The 22,660-nt window shown below is 36.7% G+C and overlaps 11 non-coding genes across 11 annotated transcripts; all 11 read right to left on the bottom strand.

The window, feature by feature from the left end:
- Window positions 1-1,361: 1,361 nt before the first annotated feature.
- TRNAN-GUU (transfer RNA asparagine (anticodon GUU)) lies at window positions 1,362-1,435 on the bottom strand. The gene has a single exon. It is a non-coding gene; the product is annotated as a tRNA-Asn (tRNA).
- A 3,427-nt stretch (window positions 1,436-4,862) lies between these two features.
- Window positions 4,863-4,936, bottom strand: TRNAN-GUU (transfer RNA asparagine (anticodon GUU)). Its single transcript has one exon. It is a non-coding gene; the product is annotated as a tRNA-Asn (tRNA).
- A 1,094-nt stretch (window positions 4,937-6,030) lies between these two features.
- On the bottom strand, window positions 6,031-6,104 carry TRNAN-GUU (transfer RNA asparagine (anticodon GUU)). Its single transcript has one exon. It is a non-coding gene; the product is annotated as a tRNA-Asn (tRNA).
- A 2,260-nt stretch (window positions 6,105-8,364) lies between these two features.
- On the bottom strand, window positions 8,365-8,438 carry TRNAN-GUU (transfer RNA asparagine (anticodon GUU)). Its single transcript has one exon. It is a non-coding gene; the product is annotated as a tRNA-Asn (tRNA).
- Window positions 8,439-9,518: 1,080 nt separating this feature from the next.
- On the bottom strand, window positions 9,519-9,592 carry TRNAN-GUU (transfer RNA asparagine (anticodon GUU)). Its single transcript has one exon. It is a non-coding gene; the product is annotated as a tRNA-Asn (tRNA).
- A 1,094-nt stretch (window positions 9,593-10,686) lies between these two features.
- TRNAN-GUU (transfer RNA asparagine (anticodon GUU)) lies at window positions 10,687-10,760 on the bottom strand. Its single transcript has one exon. It is a non-coding gene; the product is annotated as a tRNA-Asn (tRNA).
- Window positions 10,761-13,020: 2,260 nt separating this feature from the next.
- TRNAN-GUU (transfer RNA asparagine (anticodon GUU)) lies at window positions 13,021-13,094 on the bottom strand. Its single transcript has one exon. It is a non-coding gene; the product is annotated as a tRNA-Asn (tRNA).
- Window positions 13,095-14,168: 1,074 nt separating this feature from the next.
- TRNAN-GUU (transfer RNA asparagine (anticodon GUU)) lies at window positions 14,169-14,242 on the bottom strand. Its single transcript has one exon. It is a non-coding gene; the product is annotated as a tRNA-Asn (tRNA).
- A 3,427-nt stretch (window positions 14,243-17,669) lies between these two features.
- TRNAN-GUU (transfer RNA asparagine (anticodon GUU)) lies at window positions 17,670-17,743 on the bottom strand. The gene has a single exon. It is a non-coding gene; the product is annotated as a tRNA-Asn (tRNA).
- Window positions 17,744-18,830: 1,087 nt separating this feature from the next.
- TRNAN-GUU (transfer RNA asparagine (anticodon GUU)) lies at window positions 18,831-18,904 on the bottom strand. The gene has a single exon. It is a non-coding gene; the product is annotated as a tRNA-Asn (tRNA).
- A 2,260-nt stretch (window positions 18,905-21,164) lies between these two features.
- Window positions 21,165-21,238, bottom strand: TRNAN-GUU (transfer RNA asparagine (anticodon GUU)). Its single transcript has one exon. It is a non-coding gene; the product is annotated as a tRNA-Asn (tRNA).
- Between the last annotated feature and the right edge of the window lie 1,422 nt (window positions 21,239-22,660).

The raw sequence follows: 22,660 nt of genomic DNA, 5'->3' as shown, positions 1-22,660 counted from the left end.
ATTTCTCTGCCTGCATATTTTTTTTTCTCTGCAACCCCATGCTAAATTGTGCTTCCTGTTTTTTATAAAATGACTTAATCAAATCTGACTCTGATTGCATCAGAGAAGGCCAGGTACCCTACACTATAAGAGGTGGTTTGAAATTTTGACTTGTCTACTTAAAGATCAGCAAAATTTGATCACAAGGTCAATTACGTCCCTGGGTGGTATTGAACAACCAGCCTTTCGGTTAACAGCCGAATGCGCTAACCGATTGCACCACAGAGACAACTTGCAAAAGCATGTACTGACAAAGGCTAAAAAGCATTCATCTAGAAAGTTTCCTAGAAAAAGGTTAAAAAGGCAATAATCTGGAGAGTTTTGCAAGATTTTTCTTCCATTGACCAACGAAGAAACACATTGGTACTTTCACATGATGAGTGAGTACTTCAGGATCTCTGACACTTACGTGAGCAGCAGAGTGGCGCAGCGGAAGCGTGCTGGGCCCATAACCCAGAAGTTGGTGGATCGAAACCATCCTCTGCTATGTGCACTTATTTTTTTGTTAATTAAATTCTTCCAAAACTGGAATTGATATTTTGACTCTTTTATTTTTACTTAAAGTACAATAACTTTTAACATTTTAATTTGTTTTAATAGTATATTGACAGCATTGTTTTCTTTCAGAAATCCACTTAATTTTCTTTACCCTATTACTGAAATGGTAATTGACAAAAACAAGCTACATTGTCACCAGAAGAGCAATGCAAAATGTACAATTGATATTTCAAAATCATCTTTCCAGCTTGAATTTCAATGATGCATTGGGGCAACGATTTTGTGAGAAACATCTTCACCCTTAAAGAAAGATTTTCTTAACTTCTTACCTGTGTGCTGATTAGATATCACCTGGTTTTCACATTAAATAGATTCCCACTTGAGAAAGCAGCAAGGATGCAGTGAGGTTTATGTTTCCTGGTGTCAACCTGTATTATTTCAGTGGACATTGTAATGTGCATGCATCTTGCTGCCTTTCCAATGAAGCAAGTTTTAATCAGTAATAGGTAAAAAACCATTCCTACAAAGGTGTTAATCAGAGACTTGGCTTTGTGGACACTTTTCAGAGAGCAAATGTGTTAGCATAAAAATAAAGCCATAAAATGGAGAGCTGATTAATCACTCAATTGGATTTCTCTGCCTGCATAAATTTTTTTCTCTGCAACCCCATGCTAAATTGTGCTTCCTGTTTTTTATAAAATGACTTAATCAAATATGACTCTGATTGCATCAGAGAAGGCCAGGTACCCTACACCATAAGAGGTGGTTTGAAATTTTGACTTGTCTACTTAAAGATCACCAAAATTTGATCACAAGGTCAATTACGTCCCTCGGTGGGATTGAACCACCAACCTTTCGGTTAACAGCCGAATGCGCTAACCGATTGCGCCACAGAGACAGCTTGCAAAAGCATGTGCTGACAAAGGCTAAAAAGCATTCATCTAGAAAGTTTCCTAGAAAAAGGTTAAAAAGGCAATAATCTGGAGAGTTTTGCAAGATTTTTCTTCCATTGACCAACGAAGAAACACATTGGTACTTTCACATGATGAGTGAGTACTTCAGGATCTCTGACACTTACATGAGCAGCAGAGTGTCGCAGCAGAAGCGTGCTGGGCCCATAACCCCGAGGTCGGTGGATCGAAACCATCCTCTGCTATGTGCACTTATTTTTTTGTTAATTAAATTCTTCCAAAACTGGAATTGATATTTTGACTCTTTTATTTTTACTTAAAGTACAATAACTTTTAACATTTTAATTTGTTTTAATAGTATATTGACAGCATTGTTTTCTTTCAGAAATCCACTTAATTTTCTTTACCCTATTACTGAAATGGTAATTGACAAAAACAAGCTACATTGTCACCAGATGAGCAATGCAAAATGTACAATTGATATTTCAAAATCATCTTTCCATCTTGAATTTCAATGATGCATTGGGGCAACGATTTTGTGAGAAACATCTTCACCCTTAAAGAAAGATTTTCTTAACTTCTTACCTGTGTGCTGATTAGATATCACCTGGTTTTCACATTAAACAGATTCCCACTTGAGAAAGCAGCAAGGATGCAGTGAGGTTTATGTTTCCTTGTGTCAACCTGTATTATTTCAGTGGACATTGTAATGAGGATGCATCTTGCTGCCTTTCCAATGAAGCAAGTTTTAATCAGTAATAGGTGAAAAACCATTCCTACAAAGGTGTTAATCAGAGACTTGGCTTTGTGGACACTTTTCAGAGAGCAAATGTGTTAGCATAAAAATAAAGCCATAAAATGGAGAGCTGATTAATCACTCAATTGGATTTCTCTGCCTGCATAATTTTTTTTCTCTGCAACCCCATGCTAAATTGTGCTTCCTGTTTTTTATAAAATGACTTAATCAAAGCTGACTCTGATTGCATCAGAGAAGGCCAGTTACCCTACACTATAAGAGGTGGTTTGAAATTTTGACTTGTCTACTTAAAGATCACCAAAATTTGATCACAAGGTCAATTACGTCCCTGGGTGGGATTGAACCACCAACCTTTCGGTTAACAGCTGAATGCACTAACCGATTGCGCCACAGAGACAGCTTGCAAAAGCATGTACTGACAAAGGCTAAAAAGCATTCATCTAGAAAGTTTCCTAGAAAAAGGTTAAAAAGGCAATAATCTGGAGAGTTTTGCAAGATTTTTCTTCCATTGACCAACGAAGAAACACATTGGTACTTTCATATGATGAGTGAGTACTTCAGGATCTCTGACACTTACATGAGCAGCAGAGTGGCACAGCGGAAGCGTGCTGGGCACATAACCCAGAGGTCATAGGATCGAAACCATCCTCTGCTATGTGCACTTATTTTTTTGTTAATTAAATTCTTCCAAAACCGGAATTGATATTTTGACTCTTTTATTTTTACTTAAAGTACAATAACTTTTAACATTTTAATTTGTTTTAATAGTATATTGACAGCATTGTTTTCTTTCAGAAATCCACTTAATTTTCTTTACCCTATTACTGAAATGGTAATTGACAAAAACAAGCTACATTGTCACCAGAAGAGCAATGCAAAATGTACAATTGATATTTCAAAATCATCTTTCCAGCTTGAATTTCAATGATGCATTGGGGCAACGATTTTGTGAGAAACATCTTCACACTTAAAGAAAGATTTTCTTAACTTCTTACCTGTGTGCTGATTAGATATCACCTGGTTTTCACATTAAACAGATTCCCACTTGAGAAAGCAGCAAGGATGCAGTGAGGTTTATGTTTCCTGGTGTCAACCTGTATTATTTCAGTGGACATTGTAATGAGGATGCATCTTGCTGCCTTTCCAATGAAGCAAGTTTTAATCAGTAATAGGTGAAAAACCATTCCTACAAAGGTGTTAATCAGAGACTTGGCTTTGTGGACACTTTTCAGAGAGCAAATGTGTTAGCATAAAAATAAAGCCATAAAATGGAGAGCTGATTAATCACTCAATTGGATTTCTCTGCCTGCATATTTTTTTTTCTCTGCAACCCCATGCTAAATTGTGCTTCCTGTTTTTTATAAAATGACTTAATCAAATCTGACTCTGATTGCATCAGAGAAGGCCAGGTACCCTACACTATAAGAGGTGGTTTGAAATTTTGACTTGTCTACTTAAAGATCAGCAAAATTTGATCACAAGGTCAATTACGTCCCTGGGTGGTATTGAAACACCAACCTTTCGATTAACAGCCGAATGCGCTAACCGATTGCACCACAGAGACAACTTGCAAAAGCATGTACTGACAAAGGCTAAAAAGCATTCATCTAGAAAGTTTCCTAGAAAAAGGTTAAAAAGGCAATAATCTGGAGAGTTTTGCAAGATTTTTCTTCCATTGACCAACGAAAAAACACATTGGTACTTTCACATGATGAGTGAGTACTTCAGGATCTCTGACACTTACGTGAGCAGCAGAGTGGCGCAGCGGAAGCGTGCTGGGACCATAACCCAGAAGTTGGTGGATCGAAACCATCCTCTGCTATGTGCACTTATTTTTTTGTTAATTAAATTCTTCCAAAACTGGAATTGATATTTTGACTCTTTTATTTTTACTTAAAGTACAATAACTTTTAACATTTTAATTTGTTTTAATAGTATATTGACAGCATTGTTTTCTTTCAGAAATCCACTTAATTTTCTTTACCCTATTACTGAAATGGTAATTGACAAAAACAAGCTACATTGTCACCAGAAGAGCAATGCAAAATGTACAATTGATATTTCAAAATCATCTTTCCAGCTTGAATTTCAATGATGCATTGGGGCAACGATTTTGTGAGAAACATCTTCACCCTTAAAGAAAGATTTTATTAACTTCTTACCTGTGTGCTGATTAGATATCACCTGGTTTTCACATTAAATAGATTCCCACTTGAGAAAGCAGCAAGGATGCAGTGAGGTTTATGTTTCCTGGTGTCAACCTGTATTATTTCAGTGGACATTGTAATGAGCATGCATCTTGCTGCCTTTCCAATGAAGCAAGTTTTAATCAGTAATAGGTAAAAAACCATTCCTACAAAGGTGTTAATCAGATACTTGGCTTTGTGGACACTTTTCAGAGAGCAAATGTGTTAGCATAAAAATAAAGCCATAAAATGGAGAGCTGATTAATCACTCAATTGGATTTCTCTGCCTGCATAATTTTTTTTCTCTGCAACCCCATGCTAAATTGTGCTTCCTGTTTTTTATAAAATGACTTAATCAAATATGACTCTGATTGCATCAGAGAAGGCCAGGTACCCTACACCATAAGAGGTGGTTTGAAATTTTGACTTGTCTACTTAAAGATCAGCAAAATTTGATCACAAGGTCAATTACGTCCCTGGGTGGGATTGAACCACCAACCTTTCGGTTAACAGCCGAATGCGCTAACCGATTGCGCCACAGAGACAGCTTGCAAAAGTATGTGCTGACAAAGGCTAAAAAGAATTCATCTAGAAAGTTTCCTAGAAAAAGGTTAAAAAGGCAATAATCTGGAGAGTTTTGCAAGATTTTTCTTCCATTGACCAACGAAGAAACACATTGGTACTTTCACATGATGAGTGAGTACTTCAGGATCTCTGACACTGACATGAGCAGCAGAGTTGCGCAGCGGAAGCGTGCTGGGCCCATAACCGTGAGGTCGGTGGATCGAAACCATCCTCTGCTATGTGCACTTATTTTTTTGTTAATTAAATTCTTCCAAAACTGGAATTGATATTTTGACTCTTTTATTTTTACTTAAAGTACAATAACTTTTAACATTTTAATTTGTTTTAATAGTATATTGACAGCATTGTTTTCTTTAAGAAATCCACTTAATTTTCTTTACCCTATTACTGAAATGGTAATTGACAAAAACAAGCTACATTGTCACCAGAAGAGCAATGCAAAATGTACAATTGATATTTCAAAATCATCTTTCCAGCTTGAATTTCAATGATGCATTGGGGCAACGATTTTGTGAGAAACATCTTCACCCTTAAAGAAAGATTTTCTTAACTTCTTACCTGTGTGCTGATTAGATATCACCTGGTTTTCACATTAAACAGATTCCCACTTGAGAAAGCAGCAAGGATGCAGTGAGGTTTATGTTTCCTGGTGTCAACCTGTATTATTTCAGTGGACATTGTAATGAGGATGCATCTTGCTGCCTTTCCAATGAAGCAAGTTTTAATCAGTAATAGGTGAAAAACCATTCCTACAAAGGTGTTAATCAGAGACTTGGCTTTGTGGACACTTTTCAGAGAGCAAATGTGTTTGGCATAAAAATAAAGCCATAAAATGGAGAGCTGATTAATCACTCAATTGGATTTCTCTGCCTGCATAATTTTTTTTCTCTGCAACCCCATGCTAAATTGTGCTTCCTGTTTTTTATAAAATGACTTAATCAAATATGACTCTGATTGCATCAGAGAAGGCCAGGTACCCTACACCATAAGAGGTGGTTTGAAATTTTGACTTGTCTACTTAAAGATCACCAAAATTTGATCACAAGGTCAATTACGTCCCTCGGTGGGATTGAACCACCAACCTTTCGGTTAACAGCCGAATGCGCTAACCGATTGCGCCACAGAGACAGCTTGCAAAAGCATGTGCTGACAAAGGCTAAAAAGCATTCATCTAGAAAGTTTCCTAGAAAAAGGTTAAAAAGGCAATAATCTGGAGAGTTTTGCAAGATTTTTCTTCCATTGACCAACGAAGAAACACATTGGTACTTTCACATGATGAGTGAGTACTTCAGGATCTCTGACACTTACATGAGCAGCAGAGTGGCGCAGCAGAAGCGTGCTGGGCCCATAACCCCGAGGTTGGTGGATCGAAACCATCCTCTGCTATGTGCACTTATTTTTTTGTTAATTAAATTCTTACAAAACTGGAATTGATATTTTGACTCTTTTCTTTTTACTTAAAGTACAATAACTTTTAACATTTTAATTTGTTTTAATAGTATATTGACAGCACTGTTTTCTTTCAGAAATCCACTTAATTTTCTTTACCCTATTACTGAAATGGTAATTGACAAAAACAAGCTACATTGTCAACAGAAGAGCAATGCAAAATGTACAATTGATATTTCAAAATCATCTTTCCAGCTTGAATTTCAATGATGCATTGGGGCAACGATTTTGTGAGAAACATCTTCACCCTTAAAGAAAGATTTTCTTAACTTCTTACCTGTGTGCTGATTAGATATCACCTGGTTTTCACATTAAACAGATTCCCACTTGAGAAAGCAGCAAGGATGCAGTGAGGTTTATGTTTCCTGGTGTCAACCTGTATTATTTCAGTGGACATTGTAATGAGGATGCATCTTGCTGCCTTTCCAATGAAGCAAGTTTTAATCAGTAATAGGTGAAAAACCATTCCTACAAAGGTGTTAATCAGAGACTTGGCTTTGTAGACACTTTTCAGAGAGCAAATGTGTTAGCATAAAAATAAAACCATAAAATGGAGAGCTGATTAATCACTCAATTGGATTTCTCTGCCTGCATATTTTTTTTTCTCTGCAACCCCATGCTAAATTGTGCTTCCTGTTTTTTATAAAATGACTTAATCAAATCTGACTCTGATTGCATCAGAGAAGGCCAGGTACCCTACACTATAAGAGGTGGTTTGAAATTTTGACTTGTCTACTTAAAGATCAGCAAAATTTAATCACAAGGTCAATTACGTCCCTGGGTGGTATTGTACCACCAGCCTTTCGGTTAATAGCCGAATGCGCTAACCGATTGCACCACAGAGACAACTTGCAAAAGCATGTACTGACAAAGGCTAAAAAGCATTCATCTAGAAAGTTTCCTAGAAAAAGGTTAAAAAGGCAATAATCTGGAGAGTTTTGCAAGATTTTTCTTCCATTGACCAACGAAGAAACACATTGGTACTTTCATATGATGAGTGAGTACTTCAGGATCTCTGACACTTACATGAGCAGCAGAGTGGCACAGCGGAAGTGTGCTGGGCACATAACCCAGAGGTCATAGGATCGAAACCATCCTCTGCTATGTGCACTTATTTTTTTGTTAATTAAATTCTTCCAAAACTGGAATTGATATTTTGACTCTTTTATTTTTACTTAAAGTACAATAACTTTTAACATTTTAATTTGTTTTAATAGTATATTGACAGCATTGTTTTCTTTCAGAAATCCACTTAATTTTCTTTACCCTATTACTGAAATGGTAATTGACAAAAACAAGCTACATTGTCACCAGATGAGCAATGCAAAATGTACAATTGATATTTCAAAATCATCTTTCCATCTTGAATTTCAATGATGCATTGGGGCAACGATTTTGTGAGAAACATCTTCACCCTTAAAGAAAGATTTTCTTAACTTCTTACCTGTGTGCTGATTAGATATCACCTGGTTTTCACATTAAACAGATTCCCACTTGAGAAAGCAGCAAGGATGCAGTGAGGTTTATGTTTCCTGGTGTCAACCTGTATTATTTCAGTGGACATTGTAATGAGGATGCATCTTGCTGCCTTTCCAATGAAGCAAGTTTTAATCAGTAATAGGTGAAAAACCATTCCTACAAAGGTGTTAATCAGAGACTTGGCTTTGTGGACACTTTTCAGAGAGCAAATGTGTTAGCATAAAAATAAAGCCATAAAATGGAGAGCTGATTAATCACTCAATTGGATTTCTCTGCCTGCATAATTTTTTTTCTCTGCAACCCCATGCTAAATTGTGCTTCCTGTTTTTTATAAAATGACTTAATCAAAGCTGACTCTGATTGCATCAGAGAAGGCCAGGTACCCTACACTATAAGAGGTGGTTTGAAATTTTGACTTGTCTACTTAAAGATCACCAAAATTTGATCACAAGGTCAATTACGTCCCTGGGTGGGATTGAACCACCAACCTTTCGGTTAACAGCTGAATGCGCTAACCGATTGCGCCACAGAGACAGCTTGCAAAAGCATGTACTGACAAAGGCTAAAAAGCATTCATCTAGAAAGTTTCCTAGAAAAAGGTTAAAAAGGCAATAATCTGGAGAGTTTTGCAAGATTTTTCTTCCATTGACCAACGAAGAAACACATTGGTACTTTCATATGATGAGTGAGTACTTCAGGATCTCTGACACTTACATGAGCAGCAGAGTGGCACAGCGGAAGCGTGCTGGGCACATAACCCAGAGGTCATAGGATCGAAACCATCCTCTGCTATGTGCACTTATTTTTTTGTTAATTAAATTCTTCCAAAACCGGAATTGATATTTTGACTCTTTTATTTTTACTTAAAGTACAATTTAATTTGTTTTAATAGTATATTGACAGCATTGTTTTCTTTCAGACATCCACTTAATTTTCTTTACCCTATTACTGAAATGGTAATTGACAAAAACAAGCTACATTGTCACCAGAAGAGCAATGCAAAATGTACAATTGATATTTCAAAATCATCTTTCCATCTTGAATTTCAATGATGCATTGGGGCAACGATTTTGTGAGAAACATCTTCACCCTTAAAGAAAGATTTTCTTAACTTCTTACCTGTGTGCTGATTAGATATCACCTGGTTTTCACATTAAACAGATTCCCACTTGAGAAAGCAGCAAGGATGCAGTGAGGTTTATGTTTCCTGGTGTCAACCTGTATTATTTCAGTGGACATTGTAATGAGCATGCATCTTGCTGCCTTTCCAATGAAGCAAGTTTTAATCAGTAATAGGTAAAAAACCATTCCTACAAAGGTGTTAATCAGATACTTGGCTTTGTGGACACTTTTCAGAGAGCAAATGTGTTAGCATAAAAATAAAGCCATAAAATGGAGAGCTGATTAATCACTCAATTGGATTTCTCTGCCTGCATAATTTTTTTTCTCTGCAACCCCATGCTAAATTGTGCTTCCTGTTTTTTATAAAATGACTTAATCAAATATGACTCTGATTGCATCAGAGAAGGCCAGGTACCCTACACCATAAGAGGTGGTTTGAAATTTTGACTTGTCTACTTAAAGATCAGCAAAATTTGATCACAAGGTCAATTACGTCCCTGGGTGGGATTGAACCACCAACCTTTCGGTTAACAGCCGAATGCGCTAACCGATTGCGCCACAGAGACAGCTTGCAAAAGCATGTGCTGACAAAGGCTAAAAAGAATTCATCTAGAAAGTTTCCTAGAAAAAGGTTAAAAAGGCAATAATCTGGAGAGTTTTGCAAGATTTTTCTTCCATTGACCAACGAAGAAACACATTGGTACTTTCACATGATGAGTGAGTACTTCAGGATCTCTGACACTGACATGAGCAGCAGAGTTGCGCAGCGGAAGCGTGCTGGGCCCATAACCGTGAGGTCGGTGGATCGAAACCATCCTCTGCTATGTGCACTTATTTTTTTGTTAATTAAATTCTTCCAAAACTGGAATTGATATTTTGACTCTTTTATTTTTACTTAAAGTACAATAACTTTTAACATTTTAATTTGTTTTAATAGTATATTGACAGCATTGTTTTCTTTAAGAAATCCACTTAATTTTCTTTACCCTATTACTGAAATGGTAATTGACAAAAACAAGCTACATTGTCACCAGAAGAGCAATGCAAAATGTACAATTGATATTTCAAAATCATCTTTCCAGCTTGAATTTCAATGATGCATTGGGGCAACGATTTTGTGAGAAACATCTTCACCCTTAAAGAAAGATTTTCTTAACTTCTTACCTGTGTGCTGATTAGATATCACCTGGTTTTCACATTAAACAGATTCCCACTTGAGAAAGCAGCAAGGATGCAGTGAGGTTTATGTTTCCTGGTGTCAACCTGTATTATTTCAGTGGACATTGTAATGAGGATGCATCTTGCTGCCTTTCCAATGAAGCAAGTTTTAATCAGTAATAGGTGAAAAACCATTCCTACAAAGGTGTTAATCAGAGACTTGGCTTTGTGGACACTTTTCAGAGAGCAAATGTGTTTGGCATAAAAATAAAGCCATAAAATGGAGAGCTGATTAATCACTCAATTGGATTTCTCTGCCTGCATAATTTTTTTTCTCTGCAACCCCATGCTAAATTGTGCTTCCTGTTTTTTATAAAATGACTTAATCAAATATGACTCTGATTGCATCAGAGAAGGCCAGGTACCCTACACCATAAGAGGTGGTTTGAAATTTTGACTTGTCTACTTAAAGATCACCAAAATTTGATCACAAGGTCAATTACGTCCCTCGGTGGGATTGAACCACCAACCTTTCGGTTAACAGCCGAATGCGCTAACCGATTGCGCCACAGAGACAGCTTGCAAAAGCATGTGCTGACAAAGGCTAAAAAGCATTCATCTAGAAAGTTTCCTAGAAAAAGGTTAAAAAGGCAATAATCTGGAGAGTTTTGCAAGATTTTTCTTCCATTGACCAACGAAGAAACACATTGGTACTTTCACATGATGAGTGAGTACTTCAGGATCTCTGACACTTACATGAGCAGCAGAGTGGCGCAGCAGAAGCGTGCTGGGCCCATAACCCCGAGGTTGGTGGATCGAAACCATCCTCTGCTATGTGCACTTATTTTTTTGTTAATTAAATTCTTACAAAACTGGAATTGATATTTTGACTCTTTTCTTTTTACTTAAAGTACAATAACTTTTAACATTTTAATTTGTTTTAATAGTATATTGACAGCACTGTTTTCTTTCAGAAATCCACTTAATTTTCTTTACCCTATTACTGAAATGGTAATTGACAAAAACAAGCTACATTGTCAACAGAAGAGCAATGCAAAATGTACAATTGATATTTCAAAATCATCTTTCCAGCTTGAATTTCAATGATGCATTGGGGCAACGATTTTGTGAGAAACATCTTCACCCTTAAAGAAAGATTTTCTTAACTTCTTACCTGTGTGCTGATTAGATATCACCTGGTTTTCACATTAAACAGATTCCCACTTGAGAAAGCAGCAAGGATGCAGTGAGGTTTATGTTTCCTGGTGTCAACCTGTATTATTTCAGTGGACATTGTAATGAGGATGCATCTTGCTGCCTTTCCAATGAAGCAAGTTTTAATCAGTAATAGGTGAAAAACCATTCCTACAAAGGTGTTAATCAGAGACTTGGCTTTGTAGACACTTTTCAGAGAGCAAATGTGTTAGCATAAAAATAAAACCATAAAATGGAGAGCTGATTAATCACTCAATTGGATTTCTCTGCCTGCATATTTTTTTTTCTCTGCAACCCCATGCTAAATTGTGCTTCCTGTTTTTTATAAAATGACTTAATCAAATCTGACTCTGATTGCATCAGAGAAGGCCAGGTACCCTACACTATAAGAGGTGGTTTGAAATTTTGACTTGTCTACTTAAAGATCAGCAAAATTTAATCACAAGGTCAATTACGTCCCTGGGTGGTATTGTACCACCAGCCTTTCGGTTAATAGCCGAATGCGCTAACCGATTGCACCACAGAGACAACTTGCAAAAGCATGTACTGACAAAGGCTAAAAAGCATTCATCTAGAAAGTTTCCTAGAAAAAGGTTAAAAAGGCAATAATCTGGAGAGTTTTGCAAGATTTTTCTTCCATTGACCAACGAAGAAACACATTGGTACTTTCATATGATGAGTGAGTACTTCAGGATCTCTGACACTTACATGAGCAGCAGAGTGGCACAGCGGAAGTGTGCTGGGCACATAACCCAGAGGTCATAGGATCGAAACCATCCTCTGCTATGTGCACTTATTTTTTTGTTAATTAAATTCTTCCAAAACTGGAATTGATATTTTGACTCTTTTATTTTTACTTAAAGTACAATAACTTTTAACATTTTAATTTGTTTTAATAGTATATTGACAGCATTGTTTTCTTTCAGAAATCCACTTAATTTTCTTTACCCTATTACTGAAATGGTAATTGACAAAAACAAGCTACATTGTCACCAGATGAGCAATGCAAAATGTACAATTGATATTTCAAAATCATCTTTCCATCTTGAATTTCAATGATGCATTGGGGCAACGATTTTGTGAGAAACATCTTCACCCTTAAAGAAAGATTTTCTTAACTTCTTACCTGTGTGCTGATTAGATATCACCTGGTTTTCACATTAAACAGATTCCCACTTGAGAAAGCAGCAAGGATGCAGTGAGGTTTATGTTTCCTGGTGTCAACCTGTATTATTTCAGTGGACATTGTAATGAGGATGCATCTTGCTGCCTTTCCAATGAAGCAAGTTTTAATCAGTAATAGGTGAAAAACCATTCCTACAAAGGTGTTAATCAGAGACTTGGCTTTGTGGACACTTTTCAGAGAGCAAATGTGTTAGCATAAAAATAAAGCCATAAAATGGAGAGCTGATTAATCACTCAATTGGATTTCTCTGCCTGCATAATTTTTTTTCTCTGCAACCCCATGCTAAATTGTGCTTCCTGTTTTTTATAAAATGACTTAATCAAAGCTGACTCTGATTGCATCAGAGAAGGCCAGGTACCCTACACTATAAGAGGTGGTTTGAAATTTTGACTTGTCTACTTAAAGATCACCAAAATTTGATCACAAGGTCAATTACGTCCCTGGGTGGGATTGAACCACCAACCTTTCGGTTAACAGCTGAATGCGCTAACCGATTGCGCCACAGAGACAGCTTGCAAAAGCATGTACTGACAAAGGCTAAAAAGCATTCATCTAGAAAGTTTCCTAGAAAAAGGTTAAAAAGGCAATAATCTGGAGAGTTTTGCAAGATTTTTCTTCCATTGACCAACGAAGAAACACATTGGTACTTTCATATGATGAGTGAGTACTTCAGGATCTCTGACACTTACATGAGCAGCAGAGTGGCACAGCGGAAGCGTGCTGGGCACATAACCCAGAGGTCATAGGATCGAAACCATCCTCTGCTATGTGCACTTATTTTTTTGTTAATTAAATTCTTCCAAAACCGGAATTGATATTTTGACTCTTTTATTTTTACTTAAAGTACAATTTAATTTGTTTTAATAGTATATTGACAGCATTGTTTTCTTTCAGACATCCACTTAATTTTCTTTACCCTATTACTGAAATGGTAATTGACAAAAACAAGCTACATTGTCACCAGAAGAGCAATGCAAAATGTACAATTGATATTTCAAAATCATCTTTCCATCTTGAATTTCAATGATGCATTGGGGCAACGATTTTGTGAGAAACATCTTCACCCTTAAAGAAAGATTTTCTTAACTTCTTACCTGTGTGCTGATTAGATATCACCTGGTTTTCACATTAAACAGATTCCCACTTGAGAAAGCAGCAAGGATGCAGTGAGGTTTATGTTTCCTGGTGTCAACCTGTATTATTTCAGTGGACATTGTAATGAGGATGCATCTTGCTGCCTTTCCAATGAAGCAAGTTTTAATCAGTAATAGGTGAAAAACCATTCCTACAAAGGTGTTAATCAGAGACTTGGCTTTGTGGACACTTTTCAGAGAGCAAATGTGTTAGCATAAAAATAAAGCCATAAAATGGAGAGCTGATTAATCACTCAATTGGATTTCTCTGCCTGCATAATTTTTTTTCTCTGCAACCCCATGCTAAATTGTGCTTCCTGTTTTTTATAAAAAAACTTAATCAAATCTGATTGCATCAGAGAAGGCCAGGTACCCTACACTATAAGAGGTGGTTTGAAATTTTGACTTGTCTACTTAAAGATCACCAAAATTTGATCACAAGGTCAATTACGTCCCTGGGTGGGATTGAACCACCAACCTTTCGGTTAACAGCCGAATGCGCTAACCGATTGCGCCACAGAGACAGCTTGCAAAAGCATGTACTGACAAAGGCTAAAAAGCATTCATCTAGAAAGTTTCCTAGAAAAAGGTTAAAAAGGCAATAATCTGGAGAGTTTTGCAAGATTTTTCTTCCATTGACCAACGAAGAAACACATTGGTACTTTCACATGATGAGTGAGTACTTCAGGATCTCTGACACTTACATAAGCTGCAGAGTGGCGCAGCAGAAGCGTGCTGGATCTATAACCCAGAGGTCGGTGGATCAAAACCATCCTCTGCTATGTGCACTTATTTTTTTGTTAATTAAATTCTTCCAAAACTGGAATTGATATTTTGACTCTTTTATTTTTACTTAAAGAACAATAACTTTTAACATTTTAATTTGTTTTAATAGTATATTGACAGCATTGTTTTCTTTCAGAAATCCACTTAATTTTCTTTACCCTATTACTGAAATGGTAATTGACAAAAACAAGCTACATTGTCACCAGAAGAGCAATGCAAAATGTACAATTGATATTTCAAAATCATCTTTCCATCCTGAATTTCAATGATGCATTGGGGCAACAATTTTGTGAGAAACATCTTCACCCTTAAAGAAAGATTTTCTTAACTTCTTACCTGTGTGCTGATTAGATATCACCTGGTTTTCACATTAAACAGATTCCCACTTGAGAAAGCAGCAAGGATGCAGTGAGGTTTATGTTTCCTGGTGTCAACCTGTATTATTTCAGTGGACATTGTAATGAGGATGCATCTTGCTGCCTTTCCAATGAAGCAAGTTTTAATCAGTAATAGGTGAAAAACCATTCCTACAAAGGTGTTAATCAGAGACTTGGCTTTGTGGACACTTTTCAGAGAGCAAATGTGTTAGCATAAAAATAAAGCCATAAAATGGAGAGCTGATTAATCACTCAATTGGATTTCTCTGCCTGCATATTTTTTTTTCTCTGCAACCCCATGCTAAATTGTGCTTCCTGTTTTTTATAAAATGACTTAATCAAATCTGACTCTGATTGCATCAGAGAAGGCCAGGTACCCTACACTATAAGAGGTGGTTTGAAATTGTGACTTGTCTACTTAAAGATCAGCAAAATTTGATCACAAGGTCAATTACGTCCCTGGGTGGTATTGAACCACCAACCTTTCGGTTAACAACCGAATGCGCTAACCGATTGCACCACAGAGACAACTTGCAAAAGCATGTACTGACAAAGGCTAAAAAGCATTCATCTAGAAAGTTTCCTAGAAAAAGGTTAAAAAGGCAATAATCTGGAGAGTTTTGCAAGATTTTTCTTCCATTGACCAACGAAGAAACACATTGGTACTTTCACATGATGAGTGAGTACTTCAGGATCTCTGACACTTACATGAGCAGCAGAGTGGCGCAGCAGAAGCGTGCTGGGCCCATAACCCCGAGGTTGGTGGATCGAAACCATCCTCTGCTATGTGCACTTATTTTTTTGTTAATTAAATTCTTACAAAACTGGAATTGATATTTTGACTCTTTTCTTTTTACTTAAAGTACAATAACTTTTAACATTTTAATTTGTTTTAATAGTATATTGACAGCACTGTTTTCTTTCAGAAATCCACTTAATTTTCTTTACCCTATTACTGAAATGGTAATTGACAAAAACAAGCTACATTGTCAACAGAAGAGCAATGCAAAATGTACAATTGATATTTCAAAATCATCTTTCCAGCTTGAATTTCAATGATGCATTGGGGCAACGATTTTGTGAGAAACATCTTCACCCTTAAAGAAAGATTTTCTTAACTTCTTACCTGTGTGCTGATTAGATATCACCTGGTTTTCACATTAAACAGATTCCCACTTGAGAAAGCAGCAAGGATGCAGTGAGGTTTATGTTTCCTGGTGTCAACCTGTATTATTTCAGTGGACATTGTAATGAGGATGCATCTTGCTGCCTTTCCAATGAAGCAAGTTTTAATCAGTAATAGGTGAAAAACCATTCCTACAAAGGTGTTAATCAGAGACTTGGCTTTGTAGACACTTTTCAGAGAGCAAATGTGTTAGCATAAAAATAAAACCATAAAATGGAGAGCTGATTAATCACTCAATTGGATTTCTCTGCCTGCATATTTTTTTTTCTCTGCAACCCCATGCTAAATTGTGCTTCCTGTTTTTTATAAAATGACTTAATCAAATCTGACTCTGATTGCATCAGAGAAGGCCAGGTACCCTACACTATAAGAGGTGGTTTGAAATTTTGACTTGTCTACTTAAAGATCAGCAAAATTTGATCACAAGGTCAATTACGTCCCTGGGTGGTATTGTACCACCAGCCTTTCGGTTAATAGCCGAATGCGCTAACCGATTGCACCACAGAGACAACTTGCAAAAGCATGTACTGACAAAGGCTAAAAAGCATTCATCTAGAAAGTTTCCTAGAAAAAGGTTAAAAAGGCAATAATCTGGAGAGTTTTGCAAGATTTTTCTTCCATTGACCAACGAAGAAACACATTGGTACTTTCATATGATGAGTGAGTACTTCAGGATCTCTGACACTTACATGAGCAGCAGAGTGGCACAGCGGAAGCGTGCTGGGCACATAACCCAGAGGTCATAGGATCGAAACCATCCTCTGCTATGTGCACTTATTTTTTTGTTAATTAAATTCTTCCAAAACTGGAATTGATATTTTGACTCTTTTATTTTTACTTAAAGTACAATAACTTTTAACATTTTAATTTGTTTTAATAGTATATTGACAGCATTGTTTTCTTTCAGAAATCCACTTAATTTTCTTTACCCTATTACTGAAATGGTAATTGACAAAAACAAGCTACATTGTCACCAGATGAGCAATGCAAAATGTACAATTGATATTTCAAAATCATCTTTCCATCTTGAATTTCAATGATGCATTGGGGCAACGATTTTGTGAGAAACATCTTCACCCTTAAAGAAAGATTTTCTTAACTTCTTACCTGTGTGCTGATTAGATATCACCTGGTTTTCACATTAAACAGATTCCCACTTGAGAAAGCAGCAAGGATGCAGTGAGGTTTATGTTTCCTGGTGTCAACCTGTATTATTTCAGTGGACATTGTAATGAGGATGCATCTTGCTGCCTTTCCAATGAAGCAAGTTTTAATCAGTAATAGGTGAAAAACCATTCCTACAAAGGTGTTAATCAGAGACTTGGCTTTGTGGACACTTTTCAGAGAGCAAATGTGTTAGCATAAAAATAAAGCCATAAAATGGAGAGCTGATTAATCACTCAATTGGATTTCTCTGCCTGCATAATTTTTTTTCTCTGCAACCCCATGCTAAATTGTGCTTCCTGTTTTTTATAAAATGACTTAATCAAAGCTGACTCTGATTGCATCAGAGAAGGCCAGGTACCCTACACTATAAGAGGTGGTTTGAAATTTTGACTTGTCTACTTAAAGATCACCAAAATTTGATCACAAGGTCAATTACGTCCCTGGGTGGGATTGAACCACCAACCTTTCGGTTAACAGCTGAATGCGCTAACCGATTGCGCCACAGAGACAGCTTGCAAAAGCATGTACTGACAAAGGCTAAAAAGCATTCATCTAGAAAGTTTCCTAGAAAAAGGTTAAAAAGGCAATAATCTGGAGAGTTTTGCAAGATTTTTCTTCCATTGACCAACGAAGAAACACATTGGTACTTTCATATGATGAGTGAGTACTTCAGGATCTCTGACACTTACATGAGCAGCAGAGTGGCACAGCGGAAGCGTGCTGGGCACATAACCCAGAGGTCATAGGATCGAAACCATCCTCTGCTATGTGCACTTATTTTTTTGTTAATTAAATTCTTCCAAAACCGGAATTGATATTTTGACTCTTTTATTTTTACTTAAAGTACAATAACTTTTAACATTTTAATTTGTTTTAATAGTATATTGACAGCATTGTTTTCTTTCAGACATCCACTTAATTTTCTTTACCCTATTACTGAAATGGTAATTGACAAAAACAAGCTACATTGTCACCAGAAGAGCAATGCAAAATGTACAATTGATATTTCAAAATCATCTTTCCATCTTGAATTTCAATGATGCATTGGGGCAACGATTTTGTGAGAAACATCTTCACCCTTAAAGAAAGATTTTCTTAACTTCTTACCTGTGTGCTGATTAGATATCACCTGGTTTTCACATTAACCAGATTCCCACTTGAGAAAGCAGCAAGGATGCAGTGAGGTTTATGTTTCCTGGTGTCAACCTGTATTATTTCAGTGGACATTGTAATGAGGATGCATCTTGCTGCCTTTCCAATGAAGCAAGTTTTAATCAGTAATAGGTGAAAAACCATTCCTACAAAGGTGTTAATCAGAGACTTGGCTTTGTGGACACTTTTCAGAGAGCAAATGTGTTAGCATAAAAATAAAGCCATAAAATGGAGAGCTGATTAATCACTCAATTGGATTTCTCTGCCTGCATAATTTTTTTTCTCTGCAACCCCATGCTAAATTGTGCTTCCTGTTTTTTATAAAAAAACTTAATCAAATCTGATTGCATCAGAGAAGGCCAGGTACCCTACACTATAAGAGGTGGTTTGAAATTTTGACTTGTCTACTTAAAGATCACCAAAATTTGATCACAAGGTCAATTACGTCCCTGGGTGGGATTGAACCACCAACCTTTCGGTTAACAGCCGAATACGCTAACCGATTGCGCCACAGAGACAGCTTGCAAAAGCATGTACTGACAAAGGCTAAAAAGCATTCATCTAGAAAGTTTCCTAGAAAAAGGTTAAAAAGGCAATAATCTGGAGAGTTTTGCAAGATTTTTCTTCCATTGACCAACGAAGAAACACATTGGTACTTTCACATGATGAGTGAGTACTTCAGGATCTCTGACACTTACATAAGCTGCAGAGTGGCGCAGCAGAAGCGTGCTGGATCTATAACCCAGAGGTCGGTGGATCAAAACCATCCTCTGCTATGTGCACTTATTTTTTTGTTAATTAAATTCTTCCAAAACTGGAATTGATATTTTGACTCTTTTATTTTTACTTAAAGAACAATAACTTTTAACATTTTAATTTGTTTTAATAGTATATTGACAGCATTGTTTTCTTTCAGAAATCCACTTAATTTTCTTTACCCTATTACTGAAATGGTAATTGACAAAAACAAGCTACATTGTCACCAGAAGAGCAATGCAAAATGTACAATTGATATTTCAAAATCATCTTTCCATCCTGAATTTCAATGATGCATTGGGGCAACAATTTTGTGAGAAACATCTTCACCCTTAAAGAAAGATTTTCTTAACTTCTTACCTGTGTGCTGATTAGATATCACCTGGTTTTCACATTAAACAGATTCCCACTTGAGAAAGCAGCAAGGATGCAGTGAGGTTTATGTTTCCTGGTGTCAACCTGTATTATTTCAGTGGACATTGTAATGAGGATGCATCTTGCTGCCTTTCCAATGAAGCAAGTTTTAATCAGTAATAGGTGAAAAACCATTCCTACAAAGGTGTTAATCAGAGACTTGGCTTTGTGGACACTTTTCAGAGAGCAAATGTGTTAGCATAAAAATAAAGCCATAAAATGGAGAGCTGATTAATCACTCAATTGGATTTCTCTGCCTGCATATTTTTTTTTCTCTGCAACCCCATGCTAAATTGTGCTTCCTGTTTTTTATAAAATGACTTAATCAAATCTGACTCTGATTGCATCAGAGAAGGCCAGGTACCCTACACTATAAGAGGTGGTTTGAAATTGTGACTTGTCTACTTAAAGATCAGCAAAATTTGATCACAAGGTCAATTACGTCCCTGGGTGGTATTGAACCACCAACCTTTCGGTTAACAACCGAATGCGCTAACCGATTGCACCACAGAGACAACTTGCAAAAGCATGTACTGACAAAGGCTAAAAAGCATTCATCTAGAAAGTTTCCTAGAAAAAGGTTAAAAAGGCAATAATCTGGAGAGTTTTGCAAGATTTTTCTTCCATTGACCAACGAAGAAACACATTGGTACTTTCACATGATGAGTGAGTACTTCAGGATCTCTGACACTTACGTGAGCAGCAGAGTGGCGCAGCGGAAGCGTGCTGGGCCCATAACCCAGAAGTTGGTGGATCGAAACCATCCTCTGCTATGTGCACTTATTTTTTTGTTAATTAAATTCTTCCAAAACTGGAATTGATATTTTGACTCTTTTATTTTTACTTAAAGTACAATAACTTTTAACATTTTAATTTGTTTTAATAGTATATTGACAGCATTGTTTTCTTTCAGAAATCCACTTAATTTTCTTTACCCTATTACTGAAATGGTAATTGACAAAAACAAGCTACATTGTCACCAGAAGAGCAATGCAAAATGTACAATTGATATTTCAAAATCATCTTTCCAGCTTGAATTTCAATGATGCATTGGGGCAACGATTTTGTGAGAAACATCTTCACCCTTAAAGAAAGATTTTCTTAACTTCTTACCTGTGTGCTGATTAGATATCACCTGGTTTTCACATTAAATAGATTCCCACTTGAGAAAGCAGCAAGGATGCAGTGAGGTTTATGTTTCCTGGTGTCAACCTGTATTATTTCAGTGGACATTGTAATGAGCATGCATCTTGCTGCCTATCCAATGAAGCACGTTTTAATCAGTAATAGGTAAAAAACCATTCCTACAAAGGTGTTAATCAGAGACTTGGCTTTGTGGACACTTTTCAGAGAGCAAATGTGTTAGCATAAAAATAAAGCCATAAAATAGAGAGCTGATTAATCACTCAATTGGATTTCTCTGCCTGCATAATTTTTTTTCTCTGCAACCCCATGCTAAATTGTGCTTCCTGTTTTTTATAAAATGACTTAATCAAATATGACTCTGATTGCATCAGAGAAGGCCAGGTACCCTACACCATAAGAGGTGGTTTGAAATTTTGACTTGTCTACTTAAAGATCACCAAAATTTGATCACAAGGTCAATTACGTCCCTGGGTGGGATTGAACCACCAACCTTTCGGTTAACAGCCGAATGCGCTAACCGATTGCGCCACAGAGACAGCTTGCAAAAGCATGTGCTGACAAAGGCTAAAAAGAATTCATCTAGAAAGTTTCCTAGAAAAAGGTTAAAAAGGCAATAATCTGGAGAGTTTTGCAAGATTTTTCTTCCATTGACCAACGAAGAAACACATTGGTACTTTCACATGATGAGTGAGTACTTCAGGATCTCTGACACTGACATGAGCAGCAGAGTTGCGCAGCGGAAGCGTGCTGGGCCCATAACCGTGAGGTCGGTGGATCGAAACCATCCTCTGCTATGTGCACTTATTTTTTTGTTAATTAAATTCTTCCAAAACTGGAATTGATATTTTGACTCTTTTATTTTTACTTAAAGTACAATAACTTTTAACATTTTAATTTGTTTTAATAGTATATTGACAGCATTGTTTTCTTTAAGAAATCCACTTAATTTTCTTTACCCTATTACTGAAATGGTAATTGACAAAAACAAGCTACATTGTCACCAGAAGAGCAATGCAAAATGTACAATTGATATTTCAAAATCATCTTTCCAGCTTGAATTTCAATGATGCATTGGGGCAACGATTTTGTGAGAAACATCTTCACCCTTAAAGAAAGATTTTCTTAACTTCTTACCTGTGTGCTGATTAGATATCACCTGGTTTTCACATTAAACAGATTCCCACTTGAGAAAGCAGCAAGGATGCAGTGAGGTTTATGTTTCCTGGTGTCAACCTGTATTATTTCAGTGGACATTGTAATGAGGATGCATCTTGCTGCCTTTCCAATGAAGCAAGTTTTAATCAGTAATAGGTGAAAAACCATTCCTACAAAGGTGTTAATCAGAGACTTGGCTTTGTGGACACTTTTCAGAGAGCAAATGTGTTAGCATAAAAATAAAGCCATAAAATGGAGAGCTGATTAATCACTCAATTGGATTTCTCTGCCTGCATATTTTTTTTCTCTGCAACCCCATGCTAAATTGTGCTTCCTGTTTTTTATAAAATGACTTAATCAAATCTGACTCTGATTGCATCAGAGAAGGCCAGGTACCCTACACTATAAGAGGTGGTTTGAAATTTTGACTTGTCTACTTAAAGATCAGCAAAATTTGATCACAAGGTCAATTACGTCCCTGGGTGGTATTGAACCACCAACCTTTCGGTTAACAACCGAATGCGCTAACCGATTGCACCACAGAGACAACTTGCAAAAGCATGTACTGACAAAGGCTAAAAAGCATTCATCTAGAAAGTTTCCTAGAAAAAGGTTAAAAAGGCAATAATCTGGAGAGTTTTGCAAGATTTTTCTTCCATTGACCAACGAAGAAACACATTGGTACTTTCACATGATGAGTGAGTACTTCAGGATCTCTGACACTTACGTGAGCAGCAGAGTGGCGCAGCGGAAGCGTGCTGGGCCCATAACCCAGAAGTTGGTGGATCGAAACCATCCTCTGC

Source organism: Pseudophryne corroboree, chromosome 4 (assembly GCF_028390025.1).
Source record: "Pseudophryne corroboree isolate aPseCor3 chromosome 4, aPseCor3.hap2, whole genome shotgun sequence".
NCBI lineage: Eukaryota > Metazoa > Chordata > Amphibia > Anura > Myobatrachidae > Pseudophryne > Pseudophryne corroboree.
This window is presented reverse-complemented; position numbering and strand designations above follow the sequence as displayed.